The sequence below is a fragment of the Rhea pennata genome, chromosome 1 (assembly GCF_028389875.1).
Source record: "Rhea pennata isolate bPtePen1 chromosome 1, bPtePen1.pri, whole genome shotgun sequence".
In the NCBI taxonomy this organism is placed as follows: Eukaryota; Metazoa; Chordata; class Aves; order Rheiformes; family Rheidae; genus Rhea; species Rhea pennata.
Window position 1 is genome coordinate 15,319,095 of NC_084663.1, and position 19,292 is coordinate 15,338,386.

Here is a 19,292-nt window from a genome sequence, read left to right on the forward strand (position 1 = left end):
TTACCTAAATAATGCTCCTTGATGCTTGCACTGCTGCAGAGCAAGTTTCAGCGTCTGTGACACAAATCCCAAGCAAAACTAGAAAACTCGGAGATGTAGTTAGCTGCGTAAGAGCAGGGCTGTGTTACACAAGTGCGAAATTTGTTGCTGAAATCAAGTAGGGGACTCGGAAGTCAGAAGACACCACGAGTAACGGAAGGACATTCACAAACTTATTGCTGGGCTTTGCCTAATGGTCAACTAACTAAAAAACAAGTCACCAAGCTGCTGCCCCCAACCCGCGCGACAGTCCGTGCCGTCGGTGCGCTCTGGAGCCGGGCTCCCGACAGGGCTGCGAACGGCTCGGCTCGCAGGTCTGGCAAGCAGCCGGGAGCGAAAAAGCTTTGCGTGGGGTTTTGAGAACGGTATTTGCTTTCGGTTCGCGTCAGCGCTGGTTTCGAAGGCTTTTGAGCGCTTCCTCCTTCCCCGCGCTGCCGGCGGCAGGGACGGGGCAGGAGCACACCCGTTCCCCCGGAGCTTTCCCGGAGCCCTTGAGGAGAGCCGGCCGCGGGAGCCGGCCCCTGGCGTGCACTGCGCCCTTCCCGTGGGGCAAAGTGCCCAGCGGCTGTCGTTCGCTCCCTTGCCAACTCTTGTTTGATGCTCAGGACTTCTTTTTTAAGAAGAAACCCTACAAATGAGTAAGTCTCATGAAGGTGACTCACGGCTCAAAAACACATTCCCAGGGTTTTAAAAAGAAACTATAATCTGATTTCTGAAGCCTGACCAGCCACACTGCGTGCTCCAGACGTGCCCAAGTAGCTTGTAATAACTCTCCGCGGAGGTTAAGGTAACTCCATTTAAAAAATTTTTTTTTCAAAAAGAGAAAAATACAGTTGTCCTGGTGATGCAGATGGCAAAGTACTGAGCGAGAAGGTCTCCCACCACATCCAGGGTCCTCGTGCACCTCCGTACACCTGCTTGCACTTTCCTTTTCTCTCTGGCCCCACCAAAGGGAGTGAGAAAATCCCTCAGCCGTCAGTGGGATGCTTGGCCAGGCGGGTGCAGAACAACGCGCACGAGCCTGACAACTCTGAACTGAAGTTCAGTGTTAGCTTTCTAAGGGGCTTCTGCAGGTGTCCTTAAACTCCCTAGTGAAGTTCGTTGAAAGATATGCTACGAGAGTTGTGATCCCATAGCATGAGGCAATGCACTAGCCCATATACCGAGCCTTAATTGTCAGGCTGATGGATGAGTTTAAAATTGGGGCAGGCTGGTAGATAAGTGCAAAATAACGTGCAAATAATTTTCCCGCACGGAGCAGGTCTGCACAGCGGAGACGGCGTGCGTGCTGCCTGCTGCCATCCCGGCCGTGCCAGCAGCCCCCCGTCAGGGCAGCAGTATCTCGGCCACCCAGACCCAGCACAGGACATCACGCTGTGGTTTGTCCACCTGGAGCCCATTTCTGCACGAGATTGGGGCACCAAGGAGCCTCGGCACCGTCAGGCACCGTCCCGCCAGCCTGGGAGCCCCAGAGCAGAGTGCCCTGGACCAGCAGTGCGGCAAGGCAATGACACCTTTTCCGGGTTTCGATGTGGATGAAAGCTCCAGTTTGAAGAAACGAGATAAGACAGCAAAGAAACCGCAGCGTTTGGCAATCCGCCTCTGCCATAACGCTTCCAGGGCTACTTTTCCTGTGCCTGGATGCTAGTGTGCTAGTAGTTTATTTTTGGACCAATCCATGCAATGTTAAATTATTTTCCACGTAGAGGTGTTTATTATTCCACACGGCTTCCTGCATGATACAACGGGCAAAACTAAAACTGTGGTAAAGCCGATAAATAATAGATGGGATCTTTAGCTGTCACTGCTGATCACTCTTGGGAAGCCAGGAAAGCACTCACCAGAGTGCCCTGGATTTGCAGGTCGTGAAAGCTTTACCTCCAAGGAACTTATTCCCAAATCTGAAGAGCCACTGTGCTAACTACCCTGCATGATTGCTACCATTATTATCAACTGCAATATGGCTAGAATGCAAGAAGTAAAACAAAACAAACGGAATGAAAAACCCTTGAGAATTTTTTTGGCAAAGCTAGTCACAGCACTGAGGTGATATAAAGGCATTCAAAAGAGAAGTTTCTTTTCCACAGCTTGAAGAGTTTCATTCCTGAACTTCTAACTCGGACATATTACACATTGTGCTGTTCATGTTTGTGCTGTTCACGTCATTGCAGGAAGAAAATAAGGCCCCCTAAAAGACTAATATTTCCAGTGGAAAAATGTTTTGTCTTGTATTTCTTCTTGCTTGTACAGTTACAGAACGATTACTCAGAGAACATTTTCCCTCTTTCACTTCGTTTATTTGGTACAGTTGACAGGACTTAATGACTCTTCCTATTTACTGTTCCCCTGCATAGTCGCTGAGATCGTTACTTTTCCTGGTATTTGTTCAACTCTTCGGTCCCATGATAAAGGAAACTAAAACTACAGGGCAGTGCAACCAGCAAAATATGGCAGAGGAACTCAGGGGCAAGCACAGGATCTGGAACTATTTTGACTTCTCTCTTTTTCTTTTTACTATTTCACTTTTTTCCCCTCCTACTTCTTTTGGATGACCTAAGCTTTGAGTCCCCTAAATATTACAGTGAAATCATGTAATCATTGCATCACATATACCAGTAGATTGTATGGGAATCGAGGAAAAACAAAATGTCTTAAGGATTTTCAAACCTTTGTGCTAAGTGAGCTTTTTTTTCTCCACAGTTATTTCATGACTAAGTTGAAAAGAAGACACCGGAGAGTGAAACATTGCCTTCCTCAGCTTTTGGTACAGGGCAGTGAGCCTGCTGCTCTGGAAAGCACAGGAGATCCAGCAGATGGTCCCCTTGGACCCGCTGCAGGCGTGCACACTGAATCGCTGGACATGTCACACCTGGAGCTTCAGCTCCTCACCTTCCCAAAACCTATGGTGGCACCTACAGAGGCGCCCAGCTGGAGTTCTTGGAGGTTTAATTTGCTGAAGTTCATAAAGGACTTTAAGCTCCTTGGGTAAATGGTGAAGTGTATAAAAAGTTTTAATATTATTATGGGTTACTTCAGCATATATTTGTGCTTTGTGATACAAATTACTGTAAAGTAGGTCACAGATGAAAGAGATGGAAGATTTTATTGTTATGATAATGCCCTTTCAGCATATAGCACACTGCAGGTAAGATCTTTCTAGCCAGATTTCAAACACACGTGTATCAATGAGACTTTTATTAAAATGCTGCAGTTGAGGGAATTATCTTAAAGCAAAGTTGTACTGCAGGTAGATATACTGATTAGCCACTTACTTAGCTGGAAAGAGATGAGAGTCTTGTAACAGAATAGCATGCACAAATATCACAATTGTGTTGAAATTCCAAATTCCCCAAGAAATAGGATGATTTCACTGATATTTCATAGGAGAAAAAAAAGATAAGGGCCTGTCTGAATAAAATTGAAAGTTCTATTTTGGCATCTTCAGAAAAGAACATATCGAAATGGACCTCAATATTTCTTTTATTTCATTTTCTAATAAAAATATTTCAACATTCAAACCGTTCACATTAAAAACATGTCAACATTCAACATGCAAAATACGAATGCATCAAAATCTTTTCTGAGCACAAAATATTGCCATGATCTCATTCTGTTCTTTTAAATTATAGCCTTCCCTGACCACCGGGTTCTTGCAAAGCTCTGTGTCCTATGGGTTCACTGCCTCTGCATGTGCCAGTTTGTGGCATGTAGTCCTACACAGCACCTGTAAAACCAAAACAGGCATTTAAGCTGGGAACATGGACTGAAAGTGTAAAGTTGAAAATAAAAAACATGCAATCATGCGTTCCTTAATTACAATGCTGCCCAAACCCTAGGACTGCCTAAGGAACCTTATTCTTCTTTCACAGACCTAAGAAATACTTCTACTCCAATATCAACCTCAGGTGCAAATCCCAGATTGATCTCTACTTTGCAAAGTTTTACTAGCTTAGCTATTTTGGTTAAAGGTGTAGGGTGATAGAAATCCCTCACGCAACATGGCTACTCTAGAAAAAGCAGTTCTGCTGGCAGAAGAGAACTGCCCAGCATGTTCCCATCAGCAGCGTGGCCTGAGCCGAGAGACATTAAGGCACAAAGTTTGGATCAGGTCACCAGCTTTTGGTGAACAAATGAAGTCTCTCCAGCAGTGGGGCCCAAATGTTCTCTGTTCAAGGAGTCTATGTGAAAAAATGGTCAGCTGAGCTAGTATCCTTGGGGGGAAATGGTGTTGGCAATAGCAGCAGAAAAATGCTCTGCTCACTTCCACTGGGATTTTGGCAGACCCTGCAGAACAGGCACATCCTTTGGTCAGATGTGAGATAGCTACAGCTGAGACTTGAGGATCTGATCAGCCCTTTGTAATAACTTTCCTGAGATCTGAAGGCACCAGCCAGGGCAAACAGCTTAAGGCCACAGCGCTACAAAAATGTGGGTGCACAAATCTCTGCTCAAAGCAAGATCTGGAACAGTTAACTGCCTGCAAGGAGGCTGGTGTCCAGGCTGGAGGAAAGCAAGATTCAAGCTTTGTGCGAATAAACATTAGCTAGAGCAAAGTGGGACCAATCCGGTAAGAGAAAGGGAGCCACCTTGGCATGCCTTACCCTGTTCTGCTGGGTGTGGGCAAAGGATGCAGACCCCGGCCTGAGAAACAGCAGAGGCTGACTCTTGTTCTGTCATTACTCAGTAAATGCCTTTCTGGTGACCTCTAAGTTAACACAGAGATGAGAAAGCTCTTTGAGCCTTTTCTCTTAAACAGCAAATGCTCGAAGAACTTAGGTTCATTCTGAGGTGTGATGGTGGACATTTACGATTTCTCAGACATCTGAGGGATGGCAAAGCCATCTCCATCCAGGTGTTCCTCACAGAGTTCCCTGGCTAAAGACCTGTCACTGCTACAAGCAAGTGTCTCTGCCTGTTTGGCTTCAGCCACAGCGCAAATAGGAATGCAGCATCAAAATGTCAAGAGTAAATGCAAGTATATGCACTTCAGAGAAAATCTACTTCAGGCAACCCAGAGTTTGCACGCTCTCACTCTAACCTTAACCCTAACCCTATACCTTCTAAATCATTGCTTCATTTCTAAATCCCCTCACAATCTCTAGCAGCAGAAAGCCCACAAGTCGTTGTGGTATTTGACTGCTGTGTAGGACTCCCATGGCCACTGTCCAGCCAGTGCTTCCTACAGAGGGGCCAGGGCAAAAGACCAAGTCAGCAAAGTCATCTCCAGGGCTAAGAAAGAGCCTCCATAATTCATAATCAAGTTAAGGCCTGGGCTGTCATTTCAAGCAATAGACTGGGAGTAAACCCTGGCCATCAGCTTTTGCACATCCAGCCCACAATATTCACCAGGAGGGAATTTTCCATCTATGCAAAGGATGCTAAGTTTCCACGACCACATGCAAAAGTAAGGTGCTTCGTTCCCTCTCTGCCTTTGAAAACTTGTTTCTTTGTCTTCCTGTAGTCCAGGACTCATTAGCCAGAGGAACCTGTATCCCTCCATATATAGCCTGGGTTGATTTTGGCTCTTTATACTTCCACATTTTTGTAGCGATATCCTTTACATTTCACCTATCTCACTGTGTTATTCCATTAGTGATTAACTAAGTTTTCCAAAGGATTGTACGCCTGTGAGCTGAATAGATGGAAGAAGAAATCATTCTGTGCTGTGAACAAGCAGCAAGAAGGTGTGTACCAGTGCTACACTAGGGAAATTTAAGAGACTTCTGTGGCATTGCTTGTGAATTCTCTGCAGGAATGAACCAAAAGCATGTCGCTGGAGATACTTCTAGATGTTGAAACAAAGATGTATTTGTGACTCATTTCATCGTAGAAATAAGTTGCCATGAGTACTCAGCTGGGTTTGCCTGGGCTGTTTGTTCAACTCAAGCATAGAAATAAAAGCTAAGTAAAAGACCAAATCGTTGAGTACAAGATAGGCATGACAAAGCTGTTTCAAAACTGTCCTCTGCAATAGGAGGTAAAGACTAAAGGTGATTGTTCAGCGACCTTTGAGAAGTTTATTGGGCCTTAGATAAACTCCTGGCTGATGAAGGTTCACATAAAGTAACACGCTGTATAAACTCCAAGTGAAGACACAGCGGGAGGTAACCACCAACCACTACAAAGACCCAGGCAGGCCCAGGAGAGGGGGTGGGCAGGGGTGGCCGGTGCGTGGCCCACCTGCGCCCCAAGGTCCCTGGGGAGGGCAGAGCCGAGCTGCATCCCTGCTGCCAGCATACTGAGTCCTACAAATACCCCTTGTGGCCTTTCCCTTTCCCTTTCCCTTTCCTTTTCCTCTTCGTTTTCATTTTCCTTTTCCTTTTTCTTTTTTTCTTTCTTTATTTTTTTTTTAAGAGAAGCGAGGCCAGAAAAAAAATCCCACAACACCCACACGCATGTGACATTTTAGGCATCAGCCACTGCAAGAAGTTGATTTCGGCAGCACCGCTGGGACTGGGTGCTGGACCCTGCGGCGCTCAGGGTTGCTGCTAGCCTTCCCCACAGCAACCACACTTCACTTCTCCTACAGCTCACATGCCACCTAGTGGCTTCCCGAGTAGGAAATTCCGTATTAAATACGCCTTTTGGACTTGCTGCTCCTGTCAGCTGCTAAATATTTCTCAACCTTGCGTTTTGAGAAACGAGCCGAGGTGGAGCACTGCCACTGTGTTTTGCCAGCTCCAGAAGTTTGCTCTCTTTATTTCACCTTCTAAGACGGCCCCAAGAAATTTCCACCACCTTAGGCTTTGCTTGTGGCTCTCCCATGCTTCTCCATCGTGTTGGAAGCCTCCATAGACCCCTTCAGCCTTCAGCTGTGCATTTAACCCCTGCCAGCAGAGGAGACCTGAGAGCTGGACAGCTGGTTGTAGGGAGGCTGCTCTGCCTGCCTGCAATCTGCTGTGAAGGCAGATGCTTTCCACAAAATGCTTAGGTTATTAAAATCCAAGTTTTCTAAGAAAAAAGGAGATATAAAATGTTTTGTTCCTTTTTTTCTTACTAGCTTCCTGTGAGGGTCATGGGATATTTTATTGATCAGCTCAGCAGACAAATTTTGAGTGCCCTTTAGTCATTTTCATTCAGACAGAAAGCACAATGCTGTATCCTTGAGATTAGGCCATTTCTCCAAGAAACAGGAAGGTTTGGTTAAAAACTATGTATGTTCTGTTTTCAAAAGAGTTAATTTAATTTGTCTTTCCCACTTCTCAGCATGGTGGCTTAACTGTCATCCTAATAAACCCTTCTGTGGCTCCATCCATCCCCAGGTGCTCCTGGCAAAGTGGCCCATGCCAGCAGCGCTGGTTGGTGGACTTCCCGCAGAGGACTGCCGGCACTAAGGCTGGTTGGGATTGGCCAGCTCCGGCCCTTACATCCCATCTCAGGACACAAAGCACATACTGTGTTTGCAGTTACTAATGGAAGAGCTTCCTCACCCTCAGACTTGGGCAATGGGTGTCCAAGTCACTTGGGGCAACAGAAGGACCCAGCCCTACCTGTGTTGTCTGTGGCACTTGCATGAAGTAGGAGCAGTAATAAAAAAAAAAAAAAAAAAAAAAAAAAAGGCACTTTCCTCAACTGTTCATTTCTTGCCTCTTATTGCAAATGCTTGAAAACAAAATAATCCATTTGGAAAGTGTCCTGTAAGTTTCCATTTTCTGCAACAAACTCTGTGACCTTTCTTTAATGATCTCTCTCAACAGTTTTGAAATGGTTTATCACTTTCCCATTGAAACCATTTGGAAAAGTTAATTTGCACTTGTGAATGTTTGGGCTGCTCCAAAAGAAGATGTTTGGGGCCACAAATTACCTGAAAAGCATTCATCCAGCTCAGTGCACCGTTCTGCTGGGCCTCTGTATACTGCCACTGCCAAGCGGGATCATGACCAACTGAGGGCCACTAGAATCCCTCTAAGATCACTTCTCCCCTCACCAATGCAACAAAGCAGATTACACATAGTAACTGCCCAGTATGGAAGGAGGAAAAAATGTTCCTTCTTTTCTTCCTTCTCTGTTCTGGCTTTCTGCTTCTTTTTGTCATTGTGACATGCTCGGGGCCTGATCTTGTACTCTGCTCTTCTTAAGTTAACTCCACAGCAACAGACAGAAAGTGAAGTAACACTGCGGAATGATCCTAACAGTACAATCTTTCTTCTTTCCCCTACTTCTTCTAAATTAATTCTCTATCCAGCACCACTCTGTCTTTTTGATTCCCTGAGCCTGAAAACCTGAAGACCTTGAAGATGTGCCACACTGCTTGAAGCACCTCATGCCCCAAACTCTTACCGTCCCCAGGCTGAGTCCCTGCCTTCGGATTTGTTTGCATGGTGCCATTTGTCTCCGTGCCAGTATATGTAGTAAGTAGAAACATGTGTCTGTCTTCCCACCGTTAAAAACTCAGAAATACCAAACATTTCTGCCCTTGCAGGGGCTGCACGCTTTCAGAGTAGCCGCTCCCCAGCACACTGGCAGCTTGTTGCTTTCTCCCATATTTTTTCAGGATCATTTTGGCTGGAGGATATACATACATACATGAACCAGCATTTTTACTCATTTTTGCTCCAGTTCTTATTTTTTTTTACCTGATTTAATGTGAGGTGCTGACCTTATATCACCTAGTATTACACCCTGCAGCTAACAAAAATTCTACAGTTAATACTGACTCAGTAGGCTGCAAGAAAGGTTCTTGTCATTGAAGATCTGGTTCATCTCTGTGGTGAGGTTAGTGCCATGAGTGTATGCCATGAACTCCTGCCCACGAGCTGGAGAGGCAGCTTTTTTTGTGCAAAAGTCAGGTAGCCCTACTTCATCAGCAAAGATCAGACAAAGCCAGCTGGAGGCCCCTGACTGGGCAAGAAGCAGCAGATCCCTGGCAGCATGAGGAGAAGCAAAGCTGATTTTAACTCCAGCCTCCTGTGGAAAAGCCAATAAAGCAGAGACGTGTGTATGCTTAGCAGCTAGATGGCAGGCTCATTTTCTTTAAAACTTTGTAAACACTTTGTGGTTGCAGCGACTTTAAGAGTATTCAGCAGAAATGACTAATCCCTAAGTCACTCAGTGCTAATAGGAGAAGTCTTGTGTGTGTTAATCAGGAAAAAAACAAACCGAAACAAAATACACAAAGCCACTGGTTGCTTTGAAGGTCTTGGTTTTTGCAAATCCTGTTTCTGACACAGCGGGCTGACAGGAATCATGTCCGAAGACTGGAATAATTCACAGATGTGGCCACACCTTACTGCAGACACCACGCAGAGAGCACATGTTGGCCTCCCAAAACTCCTTGACGGGAAAAAGTAATTGAAAGTGTTTACAAATAGCACTCATCAAAAGCCCTTAAGAGGAAAAACTTGTTTTCTTTTGCTTCCTATGCAGAAAATGACTTACAGGACCCAAGAATATGCAAAGATAACTAATCAGTCTCTCCAGATCTCTATCTGAAGTGAGTTACATACTCCATAATGCAAAATTTTCCATTATTTTCTGTGGCCATAAGATCTGGGAGCTCTGTCCATGGCTGTGAGCTAGTCTAAGACTGCCAAAGTGAGGCCATAGGGCTGGGGGTTCACCCGTGGCTTGCCGGGATTTGCCAATTCAGAGCTTGCTGCTGCCACAGTTCACCACTACTGCCGTAGTATAAGCAGAGCTTTATATCTTTAAGGCAAATTTTCCTTCATTTTGTTGCTCCTTAAAAGCACCACTGAAAAATCAGCTATTATAGTATTACTCTTTGCAGTGCCTTCAATAAGCGTCCTTATTGAAATATAAGGGAAACTACACTACTACTATCAGTGCCGTCACAGTGATGATGCCATTAAGGACTAGGCCAAATAACACTGAAAGTGGGACTTGAAAATTAACATAACTTTTCTAAATCATTTGGGGATTTCAAAAGGAAAAAGACTGCAGTGAACTGTAAGCACTTCTCCTATTGCCACACATACAGGCCGGAGGTTTTGTGTTGGAAGAAGGACTTCAGGCGCAGAAGGTGAGCCGCAGAAAAGCACTGTAGAACCTTGTGCCAACAAGGGCTGAAAAACAGCCCCGTCCTCGGCAGTGCTGGGAGCGCAGCTGTTGGAAAAGCCCTGGGGAAGCTCCTACAGGCGAAACACCGGCAGCAAAACCTTTTCAGTCACTGACCGAAATAATCCCATGGCAGCTTTCCTGGGCGGAAGAGCAGTAGAAAGCCCAGCAGAGCAGCAAGGCCTTTTAATTAACTGCAGTTTTGGGAAGCAGGCGGCAGCCAGAAATCATGAGAGGGCCCAAAGGTACAATACGTTGGAAAATAAACAATCTTCCATGGGTGGCATGCCACATAGGGCTGAAAGGTGATAGCCAAACTTAACAAAAATACAATCCTCAGCTAGATACAGTTACTGAGAAAATGGTTCCTTTCACAGCACTTTCTCTTCTGTACCTTTAAAAGCCAAATCCTCATGACTCTAGCATGGACATCTGATACTGGAAGTATTATTCATTTCAATAATGAAAAGCTTGAAGGAAATTTGGATTTGGATAATAAAGATGCAGCTGGAGTCTTGGAGAAGGTCATCTCTGGGGACGGTGCAAGCCATGAGATGTGCTCACCCTCTCCCTTGCCACTGGGCAAAGGTTTCTGCAGAAATGCACCAGTAGAAGACGTGAAGAGACAGATACATCTAAATACGGGTATGTCTAAATGTGGGCAGCAAGGAGAGGTCAGACGGAGTGCAGAGGGAGCTGTGGAGGAGACTGCGTGGTGGGAGAGCGCATGCTGGCCTCGTCTGCCATGCCTTTCCCTTCAGATTATGCTCACAGCCACGTTTTAAGTGACACAGTTTAAAAAAAAAACCAAAACTTCATGGCAGCAGCACCTGATTTCTTGGCAGGCTGCCACTGCAGGAGAAGTGCTGCTGCTGGACCTGGCCTGTGGCTCGGGGCTGTTGTGCTTGGATGACATTTATCTTCCTGGTAGCTTTGGCCTCTAGGTTGCTATGACTCCAGCTTCCTCTTTCTTCTTTCTTTCTCTCTTTCTTTTTCTTTTTTCTTCCTTTTTTTTTTTAAGGAAAAAGTACTTTCTACACGTGTAAGATCCCATCCGATGAAAAGCACGCAAGCACCCCTACAAAGCATGTGTATTTTTCTTTCTTATAAACATGTAAAAACAAACTACAAACAGAATGGGAGCACTTCATCCTGAATTGTGCGGACAAAAGAGAAGCCCACGCAGAAGCAGGATTACAAGGTAACCCTGCCGCCAGCCTGGACAGCCAGCAGCAAGGGCTAACTTTAGATTTAACAACGCTGTTAAAAATAATCCTACTCCAAGCCCTCGCCCAGAAGGGCAGGAAAATTATACTAACCCAGTGTTCAGTGAACAAATTTTCCCTGCTCGCCTATATGAATCAAACAACTAACAGAGAGTACTTTGCTTAAAGGAGAGGAAAAAAGGAGCCAGCTAGGTAGAGGGGAGGCCTGGGGGCAGTGGGGCACAGGGGGGCAGACCCGCGCGGGAACAGCTGCTCGCGGGGGAGCAAGCATGCCTCGCCGCCCGCCACCGGCTTCGGCTGCTTTGCCTCCTTTTCTTTTCTTTTTTTCTTCTCTTCTTCTTCTTCTTCTTTCTTTTCTTTCCTTTTTTGTGTCTTTGGCTTTGTCTTCTTCCAGTGCACGCCACGTGCAGAACCAGGTCTTGCACAAGAACGGCAACGCTGCAGCAGCTTCCTCCTTTTTACCCGTTTCCTGAAACCCCTGCGGCTGCGGGTGCCCTGCTGCAGGTCTGTGCCCCGCGCGCTGCGCCGGGCGCCCCAGCGGCAGGCTGGCCTGGCCACGCGCCCCCGCTCCCTCCAGCACAGCTGAAGACGCGGAGCGATGGCGGAGGCGGCTGCTGTACGCGCTCCATTCCCAACACAGCTCCTTGCTATCGGAAATACCTCTGGATCAGAGCACTGCCAAATGCAGCCCGTCAGTCCCGTTTATTTATTGCTCAGGCACGATGCCAGCGAGGGGGGACCCGGGCTGCTCAGATGGAGGCAGCTCCCCATGCGCTGCTTCGCAGCCGGGGCGCAGCGGCAACCAGGAGCAATGCAAAACTTCAGCACCAAAACTTCAGCAGCCGTGCTTGCAGACATTTGCTGCGTACGGGCAGGAGGGAGGGAGTGAAGCACATTGCCAAAATGCTTTAAAGAAGCCCCAAAAGGCCAGGTACCTAACTGCAAGTTTATTTGTGCCTCTGCAGCCAGCCTCTACCAGAAGAGGCAACAGGAGCCCCAGCATGGGGGGCACGATGAACTGGCCTTCATCCTTGCAGATTTAAAAGGTCTTGTTTCCCTACCACAGAAGAAACATGCAATAGTTATTTGCAGTATAAAACTGATGCAAAGACAAGGTCCTGCTCACTGTCTGCTTTTGGGCATGTCAGTACAGTCCACACCAGCATCTCCCCGCTAGTTCCCGTTTTGATTAGCCCAGGCTGAAAGAAATATCCTCCCTTCACTGTTTTCACTGGCTGAGACTTGAGTGTAAAATATCTTTTCCTGACAGCAACCAGACTGATACTACTAGTTCATTTTATGCAAGCCAAGCTCTGGGAAACAACTTTTTCTCAGGATTAAGCAGCGCAAATTCAGCGCGGTATTAAAGGAGGACAAGAGCCTGCTGGTGCCTCATCATTCAAGTGCTCCTGGGCTCCCCCACCCCCAGCCTCACAGGCTCCAGGCACCAGTCCTTAGAAAACATATAAAATGACAACAGCAAGACACTCGGTTTTTAGCAAACTTGTCATTGATTGTAACAACACAATCTGCTTGCCCAGAGCCCTCAGCAGAATCACACACACATATCCACAAAAGAGGTATCAGAAAGAGAGCTGCAAAGCAATTGCCTTCTCCCAAAGGCAAAGATCCTGGATGGGTTAGATGATCTCTGAGCAGAATTTCTCATAAAAAATAATGGGAATAAGAACAAGTCAGTGGTGTTTCCTGCAGAGATGCATGGGAGGACCCAGCAGTCAATACAGCAACAGACCCATGCTGTCAGTAGTTCCCTTCTGACACAGCCTGGTGGGACATCACATAAAAGGGGATGTATCCTTGCAGTCAGTTGACTAGTAATAAGACACTTCAGATGCAAAAAAAGGGCTTAATCCAGCTGAACCACAGTGTGCTCAGGCTGTTTACTGGTTCACAGAAGAATCACAGCATGGTTGAGGTTGGAAGGAACCTCTGGCAATCACCTAGTCCAACCCCCCTGCTCAGGCAAGGTCACTTAGAGCATGTTTTGAAGGATTGTGTGCAGATGACTTTTGAATATCTCCAAGGAAGGAGACTTCACAACCTTGTGGATTTGTTTAAATCATAGTTCATTTTAATAAATCCCAGCTGTGCCCTTAGCTAGTTGCAGCTTTCCCATGGCTGCAGCACACGCGCGGACGTCGCACTCAGCTCTTCCAGTACTGCAGTACATACTGGGGACATGGCCAGGTTCTTGGCTGGAACAGCTGCTCTCTTTCCTCCTTCCCCCCCCATCCATCAGAGCATACACAGATTTCTTCTGTGGCAGAGAGTGCTGCTGGGCAGGGATCAATCACACCCTGTCTAGTAGGTTGTTAGGGCAGGAAGGTTTCCATTAGGTAAGTAAGGATGTTAATTTATAGCATGTTTGGTTCTCCTCACCAAATCTTCTTCCAGATCAGAGCTCACTCCCTCACGCTCACTGCACACAAAGGGCAAAGATTAACAAGCCTTTTATTTAACTGCAGTGGTTGATGCAGTCCTTCCCCCTTCCCACCCTCCCTTTGTGCTTCTATCCCTCACTTCAGGTTGTGCTGCAGCTGCAGACCGGATCAGAAAATTGATGTGGCTGCAATAAAACCTGAAGAAAAGATTACATACAGATATATATATTAATTCAGACCTGTTGCTCAAAATAGTTCATCACAAAGCCAATAGAAATGCTGAAATCAGTTTAATTTAGCACCATCATTAAATAGTCATGAAACTCTGGCCTAAGAATGGCTCTATAGAGAATTAAGGGTGCAAATGACTTAGAGCATTGCAAAGGCAGAGGCAGGTTGTCTTGCAAAAACTGCTGTTTGGACAAGCTCTAACCTATTGTGTACCAAGAGCTAATCATTAGTAGAGTCTGAATCTATCAAAGCAGAGCTACTTCCTTGCCAGTACTATGAATTTTGTCAGCTTTTGATAGCAAGACGATTTTCTCAGAGCTGAACAACTAAAAGGTTTCCACTGGATCGAGGGGAAAAAAACTAACCACCAAGATAAAGAGTAATAAACATACAGAGCATTACTGCTTTGTTGTTTCAGGAAATGCAATTACTTACACCACATATGCTAGAGGAACTACCTAGTGATAGCATCTGAGAAGTGATGCCACTAGTTTCTAACAAAATACTGGACTACAGATGTAATATTTAACAAGCTGTGCTGCATTTTCATACTTGTGGCAAGGATCTTGAGAAAAGCTGTCCAATAAAAAGAACACTTTCTTCTTAATTCAGTGCCTTGCTCCAGTTCAAGTCAGCTTCAAGTTTTGTCCTTTCAGGTGTAGTTTCTCTTCATTATTATGCAATTTTAAAGGAAAGATCATACCACTAAGGTCTGAGACAGAGGTGAATGAATCTCTTTGCAAAAATAGTGCAAGGTCTCTGGAGCTGCACGTTGCCGGTGGGAGACGCCTACATGATATACAGTGATATGTTGAGATACAAAGAGATGGAGTTATTATGCTTGTTCCACCTAAGTACAAAGCAAGAGAGAATTAAATTCACTGCTATCCAGAAAGACATGTTCAACCCACTGCTTTCTTTTCAGTTTGTTATGTAAGTGCAGATCTAGGTTATGGGGAATAAGCCAGCAACAGCAGCTGTTGCAAGCCCGTGCTCAAGAGGCGCTAAGTCAGCAAGAAATGCAAATGAAAACTAGGCTACATATAAGGAGCGATCTCTTTTTCTGGGTGTCACATGGAGATTAAAAAGTGACAAGCTCTCTGAGTCCTTAAAAAAGTGCTCTGAGAGATGGGAACACATAAGAAAATGATATTATGATTTGAATTACTTTTTAATTTACAATAACCAGAAGAAATCCCAAAGCAAGAATAGAAAATCACCAGACTACTTTGAGTGAAAAAAACTGCAATAATATTCCTAATAAATTCCTACCTTATGTGCCAAATTTCAGCCAAGGGAAGGATTTTTGCCTAGTTAATAAATGTCTGAAAACTTGAGATCAATCCAGAGACTCCAGCCCAGTATTAGCTGCTGAAAATCGTTGGTGGAAGTCACTGCAACACCAGAGCCTATCTTCTTTCTGTTGCAGAGCAGTCTCACATGGATCTGGATAAAAATAGTCATTTATTCCTAAATCAGGGTGTCTCATTCACATTGATATTTTTCTTTCCTCATCAGCAGGACCTTAACTGCAGGAGGCAATGCCTCAGCCTCCTGGCAGTCCCCAGGTGCAGAGCTGGCCAGTGCACTCTCAATGAAGCCTTGTCTGTCCAGGGCCCAGCTCCTACTCACTTGGGCCTTGGGCAGGAATATCTGAACTTAGTGCTCAGCTCTTAGAGACATCAGAGCTCTGCTAAGGAAGACTCATTCAAGGGGCAGCCCTGGATCACTTTGTCAGCGCTCCTCAGGCAGAAGTGATCTAGTAAGAATCTACCAGGTGAATGCTCCATGACAGAGTGAGGACTGTAGTCATCACTTCTGCAAACGAGAGTAGAGCTACAGAGCCTGTACTGAAGGCCACCGAGACAAATGCATGAGCTTTTCAGGTTTGGGCAAGGTTGTGTTTACTCACTTCAGACTACCCAGAACACCTGCTCTGGCCCATCAGATCTGACCCTGCAGATGTTCCTAGCATGTCTGTAAAGAGCAAATCTGAATTCATCTCCAGGTCATTGCCACATTTCTTGGGGAAGAGGTAGAGTCCCCCAGGCTGGGAAGCAGGGCTCAGCTGAGCATCTGCCTGACCTGCACGGAGTAAGTGGACAGTGGCAAGCGTTGACGTACAATTCATGCAGAAAATGGCCCAGATCTCACTGCTGGGGCTGTGTGGAGAGGGTCTTAATACAGCACGTTTTCAGAGATGCTCTGCATTACCAGGGCCAGGCTCTTCCTGGACAGTCCATTTCTCTTGGAGCTGCTGGAGGTAAAAAGAAACCCGAGAAATATTAACTAAAGTTATAGTTACCAGAAGGCTCTCGGGTGCCTGTAACAGTGCATAGTGCTGCCCGTGGGCATTTCACAGCAGCTCTGACGTTCATCAGACTGAGTGAGCTGCATTGCAGTGGGAAGTAACACGTTGTAACGGCACTCACACAACTAGAGGGCTACTTCTCTTTTGCTTTTTACACATACATTCAGCTGGAAATATGTCCTCTTATAAAGTGGAGTGTGAAAAGAAGCAGCCATAAAAATAGTTACATCTCTAGAGAAAAAGCATTTGCCTCCTCTGCACAGGAGAATAGGCAGCAGAAGCCAATAGTTCGTAAGGTCTCTGTGCTCTTTGCTTTGAAGTATAGTGGAGAGGATGGCTTGCTAGTGCATAACTGATGAAAAGGAACATAACAAACTACTGAACAAACCATCGCTGGATCGCAGGATCCAGCTGCCTCTTCTCTGGGTCCCCTCCTGCCATGCAGACCGGCCTCGCTGGAGTGAGCTGTGTAATGTAGTGAATATCTAAGAGAATTGCAAGATTTACAGCTATAGGGCTTGGCTGGTCTGTAAAGCCTGGCTGTGTTTGCACGTGACTATGAGCAATGGAACTGGGCAACTTAAAGAACGGGATTTATCCCTGGTCACATGAGGTCTGTTAAGCAGTGTGTCACCTCACTCAGGTGCTCAAAGTTGTGTCTGGTTCTGTAGTATGGATGAGTTGAAGGGACAGACGAAAAATCACACTGCCTTCATGGGAAAGTTCACCAATAAAGACCATGAGATGTTTTCACGTGGAGGAGGAGTTGTCCTGCAGCACCAGGGCCAGGAGTTGGAGTTAATGATTGCCACATGCATTTTTGGAATTGCACAGACCTATCGAAACTTTTGAATGTAGGGCAAACAGGATGTGGCAATTTCTGAATGTCACTGAGGCCAACTGTAGTTGCCAAATTAACTCCTTTTCTCCTTAACCTTTTCATTAAAGAGACTGCCCATTTATAAATCACTGAAAACAAGAAAAGGTATAATGTACCACTTTGTGCTTTTCAACCTGGAGGACTGAACAGATTAATCTCTGAAAGTCTGAAGTCTAGTTAAAATTTCTTCCTCCAGCAATCACTACTGAAAGGCTTGATTTACACAGGGCTTCTATAGAGTTGGGGTGCCTGAGGGATGAAGACACTACCTGGCTCAGCTGTGTTTTGTATCTGAAAGAAGATAGCGAAGTTGAGTTTTCAAACTGACTGCACTGCCTCATGAAAAACATCTAGAAGAGCACTAGTTTCTTCTTTAGTTCCTTCTACTGTGGACTGTGTTGAACATGGAAGGTATTGCAGCTGCTATTAATTCCCGTTACGTATAAGGAATAATTAAGTTCCTTTACGGAATCAGCTATCTGGAATCTAGAATCTGGAACAAGAGGAGCCACAGCACAGGTGCTTGAGGCAAGTTTGATGCTATGCAGGATCTGAGCTATGCAGGAAAATGCATTGCCAGGCACTGACTGTTAGTACAAACTGCATTTACCATTGGATGCAAAAGAGCTTGGAATTGTGAGCAGTGTTTCCTTATGTTGTAAAGAAGATTGTGCCTGCTCTTTGTAAGTAAACAGCTATTTTTTGAAACAATCTGGACCCTAAAGAATTAACTAAAACCATCCAAACTTTGGCTAACCACTACCATCAAAAAAGGATAATAAATCTTTCTTTTTCCTATTAACAAACCCCACAACTTTATTTATTAAAGCCTCCAACAAATAAAAATGACATCATGAGTAATTTCAGAAGTTCCTAAATGTTACTTCAACAGTCTGGCAGGATCATTCTGTTCTGTCCCTTTTCCCTTCCATGTCTCTCACAAAAGACCTTAGAGGACAGTCAGTCTCCCTCCAGGCACAGAAGGCTTGGTACAAGTCCTTTCATAATGTGAATGAATCGCCAAGAGTTGAGCTGAAACATGTGTGAGGGCAGGGCAAATGGCTTCATCCAGAGCTTTTCTGCAGAGGCCAGGCTACGTTCACAACCATTTGGCAAAGTGGTGCTGGTATTATCAAAAAGCATGAAGAAAGAGTATGGCTTTCCTTGATGGCTTAGACTGCAGACAAATTATGTGATGAGTCCAACTATAACAAATTTAAAGGATACTGTGAGTCCTTAGAGTGGAGAAAGCAATGGAAGGACAGAGGCATTAGTAGCAGAGGAAAGTTGGAGGCAGAGACCTGGAAAAGGCAATGAGCAGGGAAGTGACAAAACTTTAATGACAGTACAAAGGTTATTGATATTAAAAATGAGAGCTGCCAGTCAAGAACTGAAGGAGAGAAAGAGAACAACCTGGCCACGTAATGGCATGTGAAATTCAGTCTAGGTGGATATAAAGCAGTGAATGCATTTAGGGAGAAACAGCTCTAGCTTCACATATAAAACATAGGCTCCATGCTCATCACCACTGCTTGGGAGGGAGGCCTTGGTAGATCTGCTGTAGGCAGGTTCTTCAGCACATCAAACCCCTGCTCATCAACAGTCAAAGAGCAAATAAAATATTACAGATTGTTAGAAAAAGAATAGCAAACAAAATATCAGACATCATTGGTCACTATATAGCTCTGTGTTTGACTCACACCGTGAATACTCTGTGCAGTCCTGACCCCTCATCTTCTAAAGGACAGAGAAGATCTGGGGAAGGTCCAGGGAAGAGCAGGACAAGCAGAGGTCTGGAACAGCTTTTGATCAGGGGTTCGTGCCAGAGGCTGGGACTTCTCAAGCTGGAAAGGAGATGAGTGAGGGCGATATGGTAGATAGAAATCGCTGGAATTGTTAATAACACAAAGAAGGTGGATAGTGATTGAGGGTTCATTGTATCTTCCAGTACAAGAACTAGGGACCAGCTAATGAATCTAGCAGGAGCCAGCTTCAAAACAAACCAAAGCATGAAGCTCTTCATGCAGCAGATGGTAGACCTGCCAAGGAAGTCCTTTCCACAAGGTGCAGGGATTGCGAGCTGTTTACACATCCCCCAAGGATCTGGAAGGGTGTGCTCCTCAGAGAGGTGACAGCAGGAACAGGAGGTCCTCTGTGCTGAAAACGGTGGGAAGCTGGGGTAGTATTAA

The 19,292-nt window shown here is 45.5% G+C and overlaps 1 long non-coding RNA gene across 1 annotated transcript in view; it reads right to left on the reverse strand.

Moving 5' to 3' along the window:
- Window positions 1-3,513: 3,513 nt before the first annotated feature.
- The window catches only part of LOC134143822 (uncharacterized), a 30,429-nt gene continuing 14,650 nt past the window's right edge, over window positions 3,514-19,292 (reverse strand). The window contains exon 3 of the long non-coding RNA XR_009959195.1: window positions 3,514-3,763. This is a non-coding gene — a long non-coding RNA (uncharacterized LOC134143822). The remainder of the gene's footprint in view (window positions 3,764-19,292) is intronic.